Source organism: Bison bison, unplaced genomic scaffold (genome assembly GCF_000754665.1).
Source record: "Bison bison bison isolate TAMUID 2011002044 unplaced genomic scaffold, Bison_UMD1.0 scf7180017864297, whole genome shotgun sequence".
Classification (NCBI taxonomy): domain Eukaryota; kingdom Metazoa; phylum Chordata; class Mammalia; order Artiodactyla; family Bovidae; genus Bison; species Bison bison.
In genome coordinates this window covers 2,260,642-2,267,614 of record NW_011494869.1, presented here as the reverse complement: position 1 = coordinate 2,267,614, position 6,973 = coordinate 2,260,642, and the positions used below count along the sequence as shown (strand labels likewise).

Below are 6,973 nucleotides of genomic sequence, written 5' to 3'. Positions count from 1 at the left end.
ACCCAAAAAGCCACAAAGATGAGGCTCATTACTTGTAGTAAGGGCAGTGTTGCCTAAAGGTTAAGCTGGTAAGTGTTGGAACCAGAAAGCCTGCATTCATATCCCAGCTCCCTGGTTACTAACTCTGTGACCTTGGGCAAGTCCTTTCTTTCTTTTTTTTTTTTTTTAAATAATATGCTTGAATTTTTTGCTGTATGACATCCCTCTCCACCCTTTCACCCTGCCACTTCCCCACCGTGATTAGCAATAAAACTCTGGAAAGAAATAACCACCCATGGGCTTTGTCTTTGCAAAGAATGGAAAAGCTGGGAAGACTGGGTCCCCTATTATAGCCACAATTTAGAGTAGATGGTACCTGCAGGGGAACAGAAGCTGATTCTCTGGATCCCTGGGAAGGAGAAGGGTTAGGGAAATTGTGAACTAGGCCCAATAAGCAACCTTGGGGCCGAGTAGGCAGAAAGGCCTCCTAGGTTCCTTGGTACACCTGTGGTCTGGTCTCTGAAACCCAAGTTCATTGTTTTCAGTCTGTTCAGAGTCTGTGCTCTTACACATGAAGGTCAGCAGGGGGCAGTGCAGCCAACGTGTTGCTTGTGAGTGAGGGGCTGCCTGCTTTTCACACAAGGGTCTGAGGAGTTTCTGTGCCTTAAAACTGTGCCTATCTGGGCAGGTTCTGGGTGGATGAATCCACCCTTTCTCTTGTCCAAGATCCTATTCTACCCGCTTTCCTTTTGTCTCCTGTTCTGCTTGGCTTCCTCACCTTTTCTGCTCTGCCTCATATCCCCAGACCTTTTATCTTCATAAAACGTGCTCCTTGCTGCTGCTGCTGCTAAGTCGCCTCAGTCGTGTACAACTCTGTGCGACCCCATAGACGGCAGCCCACCAGGCTCCCCTGTCCCTGGGATTCTCCAGGCAAGAACACTGGAGTGGGTTGCCATTTCCTTCTCCAATGCATGAAAGTGAAAGTGAAGTCGCTCAGTCGTGTCCGACCCTCAGCGACCCCATGGACTGCAGCCTTCCAGGCTCCTCCATCCATGGGATTTTCCAGGCAGGAGTACTCGAGTGGGGTGCCATTGCCTTGGGTCCTCCTAAATATTCTGTGCGAGAGACAGGGTCAGGTTAAGTATTTGTCATTTGCAGATGAAGGCCGAAGGCAGTGCCTGGTCCCTAGCCCCGTCCTTTCCTCCAGTGAACTCACAGGATATGAAAGCCAATAACGCGACTGATCTCATTTACCGTTGTAGGGAAGGATATTATGCCCCCAGGGCACCACGGGCACTTTGGAATTAGAGCAAAAGCTGCCAGAGCAGTAAGCTGAGAAGGGGCTTGATCAGAGTTGTGGACTCTCGGGTCCTATCAATTTCCTAGGGCCCTCCACAGAAAGGATAAAAAATCAAAGGGCTAACCTTTGAATACACACTTGGGACCAGACAGGTACAGATCAATCTTTATGCTTTTTTTTTTTTTTTTTTTTTATGTTGAAGGCAGCACGTTTATTACCCACACTTTGAGATTTTTTTTTATACTTGAGAGAAGACATATTCAGAATGGAACAAGACACAAGTCCATTGGATAATCTAGTCTATATTTGGGTTTGGCAATCCTTTAAGCCCAGGAATACACCTGCAGACCAATTTGGAGTGCTAAGAGCCAAGGTTACACATCACAACAATGATAATTTGACTAGGAGACAAACCTTGCACGGGTTGTGTCCTTTGTGCAGAAGTGTCGTATTGCTAGCAAGTTTCTCCAGCTCTCTAAGCCTCAGTTTCCTTTCATATGAGGGGCAGTTATAATAGAGCAGTTGTGACAGAGTCCACACATACTCTGCATTCAGCCAGTATTGCTACTGGTGTTGAAATAGGAGGTTTACTGTTTCCATAGCTACTCATTGTGGAAGATGGATTACATTGATGGCCCTGGTTCATGACTCGCCGTATACACACCCTTTGTGGTTGAGAATTTCTAGTCCCTGCCCTCTTCTGACTCAGGCTCGCCTTGGGTCTTGCTTTGGGCATTAGAATGTGGCATCTGTTAGCCTCAAGCCTCTGGGGCCTTGTAGTCTTCTGCAGTCTCTTACTTGTTTTGAAACCCTGCCACTTCTGTATGAAAAATACTGGGCTGGACTCCTGGAGGATGAGGGCCACATGGAGCACAGGCCACTTGTCCCAGCTGAGGCCGTCAGACTGGGCTGCAGCCCATAGACCCCCAGTGGTGTGAGAGAGGCCAATTAAGATCAACAGGACTGCCTACCTGACCCATAGCTGACCTCAGCTACTTGAGTATGTCCAGCAGACACCAGGAGAACTGCTCAGCTGGCCTGTACAGACTCATGAGCAATAACAAGTACTTATTGTTTCATGTTGCTTGGTTTTGAGAATGTTTACTATGCAGCAATAGCTAACTAATATGTTACTTAAAGTTTTGTGTGTGCCAGTTGAAGAAGAAGGGTTATGCTAGGTGAGACTATTTGAAAGGTTAGTAACTATATTACTCTTTGGAAGACTACTAACTATATTACTGAGTACTTAGGAGAACTTGATATGTATAGAGTCTCAAGTTTAGGCATCATATGTAGTGGTTCAGAGTAAACACTGGAATAAAACAGACCTGGTTCCAAATCCCTGCTCTGCCAATTACTAAATGTGTACCTTTGGTCAAATTTCTGAACCATTTCTATGGACTCAATTTCCTCTCCCATAAAATGGAGATAATAATAGTTATTGGGAGGGTTGCTTTTTGACGATAAAGCAAATGTATGCCTAGTGTTTAGGATGCTGCCTGGCACACATTGAGTGCTCAAGAAATACTACCCACTCTTCCTTTGTTTTTTGACTTTTATTTATTTGGCTGTGTGGAGTCTTAGTTGCTGCATGCAGTTTCGTTAGCTGCAGCATGTGGGATCTATTTCCACCACCAGTGATTAAACCCAGGCCCCTTGCATTGAGAGCGCAGAGTCTCAGCCACTGGACCACCAGGGAAGTCCCCCAGTTTTCCTGGTAATGGTGAATTTAATCTCCAGAGGACATCTCTACATAGAACCCTGTGGTTGCTGCAGGTCCAGTGGGTAACATAGGCAGGATTTTGCAATTGATTCATTTAAAGCTTTGATAAGAAAATTATGTTTACATATATATTCCCCCCTTTTTAATTATAAAAGTAACATACCTTAAGCAAAAGGGAATCTAGGGGGAAATTCCTGATTCAAAGAAAATTTGTATTGTGAGCTGTGACTTGTAATTATGAATATTGATCTCTACTTCAGTGCATTGAAGTATAGCTTATTATTTTTAAGGAAGAAATGTGCACACCATGCTGAGTTGTGAGACAGGGGCATAAATCTATCTTTGTTGAAAATTATAACAATTTACCTCATATTTCATTGACCAAGGAAGCAAAGCAATTATCCACAATATATGATGTAGGGAAAAAATCATGACTATATGAGCTCTCATGTAAAAGTTTAACTCGGCAGGATATCTCAAAAGGAAATCAGATTTTGGTTTAATGTTCAGGACAAAACTTCCTGCCATGATCAATTCCTCACTGGCTCAGATGGCATTCACTGACGTTTATTCCTGATGGAGAAAGAAAGCTCCTCTCTCCTGGTGGGGTGGGGGGCGGTGATGAGCAGTCAAGGTAGAAAGTCTTCCCAGTCTAGAGAGAGGAATGCTGTGTCTACTCCTTGTTCCTGAGCAGAATCAGGCTGCATGAGCATTCACTGATTCTGTTGACTCTCAGTTGATTTAATTTAAAAAGTAATCAAAATAAAACTGACCCTTTCCCTAAAAGCTTGGCTTCTTTCATTTTGTCTTCATCATGTAATTGGAGTATGTGATGTTACCTACATGCCTGTGAATATCCACAGTACTGCTGATAACAGTCGAGGGGTTCCTGATCCCTGGAGTGTATCAGGGAGCTCCAGGGTCCTGCTTTAGAGGGAGTGGCAAGTTCCTCCAATCCCCTTATCCACTAGTGGATCTCACCCCTCCTCACACAGATCAGATGGAGGCTCTCCATCTGTAGGCCACTGGTGTGTGTTATTCCAAGAATCACAGTGAATGCACTTGACATTATCACAAACATTTATCTGTGAGTTGTCTGGAAGAGATACTGACTCCCCAGTGGGCTACAGAGGAAATCTGTGATCACACCAAAGTTTGTGCTAGGCTGCCATGCGACTCCCGCTCGGGTGATCCTGAGGTTCTTGGGTCACACCTTCCTGCAGCTTCACTCCCGGAGGGCAGCAGTGTGGGTGGGTGGGAAAGAGCTGTTGGCAACCAGAGTCCAGCAGTGAGGCTGTTCCAGATGTTTATGGAGCATTCCCCCTGGCTTAGTTGCATTTGGGCCTTATCAGTGGTTAAACAGTATGACTATCACCCCTGGTTACGAGTGACAGAAACCTAAGGTTTTTATTGTACCTCTCCAAATCCAGGAAGCATTGCATGTCTGTCTGCCTGTCTGTCTATCTCTCGGTTTCTTCCTCTCACCCCACTCCCATACCTATATGTGGCTCTCTGCTTATTTTTGAGCATAGCAAAAGATGGCTGTCTCATAGCTCCTATTTCTGTCCATTTCAAGGCTCTAGTAGAAACTAATCAGAGTCTCTGAATCATAATTCTGAATCCCTGGGGGAAAGTATCTAATTGGCCAGGTTTGGGTTAGGTGCATCTCTGGATGGTGGCTAGGGGATCCCAGTCACGTTATGTAATCTTACCATCTTGCCGGCCCCTGTGAGTGATGGGGTCGGCAGTTAGCGGAGAAGGACACAGTGATAGGTGGCTTCTGAGATGGCTCTCAGTGGTTATTGTGACTATTGGCATCCACAGGAATTATCCTCTGTGTGATCCCCTCCTCTGGAATGTGAACTGGGTCTGGTGACTATTGCTTCTAAAGTGAACAGACTGCCCAAATTAGGTTGCAGAAGACTGGGACTTTCATCTTGCTCAGACTCTTTCTCTCTGGTTCTTGTTTTATTTGCTCTGGTACAGCAAGCTGCCATGTTGTGCTCTGTGGAGAGATTCATGGGGCAAGGAACTGAGGGTGCCAACTGGCCAAGTGCCAGCAAGGAACCAAATCCTGCCAGCAACCCTGGGAGAGAGCTTGGAAGCAGATCCTTTCCCATTCCCTTTCCCTTGAGATGACTACAGTCCCAGCTGACACCTTGATTATAGCTTTGTGAGGGACCCAGAGCCAGAGGCACTCAGCTATGCTGAGATTCCCAACCCATAGAAACTGTAAGATAACAGATGTTGTGTTTAGCCATTAAATTTTACTCCACCATTCCAGAAGATCCACCCCAAAGCGCCTACATTTTGGACTAGTCTGTTATGCAGTGGTAGATAACCAGCTAGGAATGTGGTGACTGGAGGGGCTCTGAGGTCAGTTAGGTTCATGTCTTGTCCTAACTTCACCGTGAGCCAGCTGTGTGGTTTTGTACAAGCTATTGAACCTGTTCAAGTTGCATTCTCTTCTGTAGAAATGACATAACAGTAATATGGTTGTTGGGAGGGCTAAATGAGTAACCCAGTGCCAGCACCGAGTTTAGTTATATTAATATTCATTCATACTCTAATATTAATATCAGCAATATCAGCCAAGTTTAGCTATTGTTACTGAGCTTTCACAGCTCTGCTAACTCTATACACTTGGGTTATTGGTTGCCTCAGTTTCTTCAGAGAAGTGGAGAATTCTGTGCCCTTTACAGGAATGATATAGAGAGGAACATAAAATACCCCCAAGTCTCTTTAAAGCAAATAGCTTTTAAACTGGTAAATATGGAGGACTGTTTTCCTTTTACTCTTTTCAGTTTCCTGGTAAAGAACAATTTCATATCATGGAGAAGTTAAATTACAGAATTCGTGCTCTACAGTTCCAAGATATCAAAAAATATTTGAGTTGATAGAATTTGTTTTTGCAGCTTCCTTCCCACAAAGGCATCCAACAACCTTCTGCAACCAATTATTCTGTGCATGGAAATGCCAGGGCACTAGGCAGGTGGCAATCCATCACCGAGACGGAGCCCGAAGATGAAGAGCAGGGAGATGATCGTTGGTGCTTAAAAGGTTTCTGCCTTCTGAAGCCAAAGCCCGTTGTGTCAAAGGTTTGATGGGACTTGCTCATTAATTCCAAGCTCCAATGCTCAGTTGCCATGTTTTCATCACTCCTTGGGGATGCTGTTTTTCTCCCACTGACAGCTGTGGACTTTGTGTGATGGTGGGAGATGTCAGGTTTTCAGATCTCCCACCCATGTCACCTCCATTCCCCCTCTACTTCATCCCAAGACCACTGCCCAAGCCCAGCTTCCCCCTGCATCTCCTTCTGCCATGCTGTGGGTTTATTACAGTGCCTGGGGCTCAGCCTGCCTCCTCTCATCTCCACTCCTTCACCCTGCTGGACTCCTTTCCTTCCTGAGCTGGCTGCTGAGTGGGGAGCAGCTTGGCTCACCCATTTTTGCTGTCCCCACTCTTTTCTGTCAAGTACCACAGAATCCCTTTCTGTGTTAAGGGTGACAGTACTCCTGGCTGGGAAAACACAGAACAGAAGAAAGAGTAAATGAGAGGTGTAGTCAGATACCCTTTGAAAAAACATACCAAGATTCTTGAAACGGGCCTGCCACTGCCACAAGGCTGGCGTCTGCTAGGTTCATCACATTTCGTCTCCTCCCCCACCCAACCTTGTCCCCAAGGATGGTAGAGTGAGATAACCAGTCTCCTCACGATGGAAAAAACACTGCTTTTTTGCTGCCAGAATCACTCTCGCCTGTCACTCAACGAAATAAGCCAGTTAAAAATAATTACCAGCAATGACCAAACAGGGAAAGAGCTTATCCTCATGCTATAAACTGAAAAGCATCCAACAAAAGGCGGGGGGAGGAGGGCTCGGGATGGGGAGCACATGTGTGCCTGTGGCAGATTCATTTTGGTGTGTGGCAGAACCAATACAATATTATAAAGTTAAAAAAAAAAAAAAAAAA

General features: G+C 45.4%; 2 protein-coding genes across 4 annotated transcripts in view; both read left to right on the top strand.

Annotated features, from left to right (window-relative positions):
* HYDIN (HYDIN, axonemal central pair apparatus protein) overlaps window positions 1-6,973 on the top strand; it is a 474,307-nt gene that overhangs the window by 38,335 nt on the left and 428,999 nt on the right.
* CMTR2 (cap methyltransferase 2) overlaps window positions 1-6,973 on the top strand; it is a 69,014-nt gene that overhangs the window by 38,345 nt on the left and 23,696 nt on the right. The window lies entirely within an intron of this gene.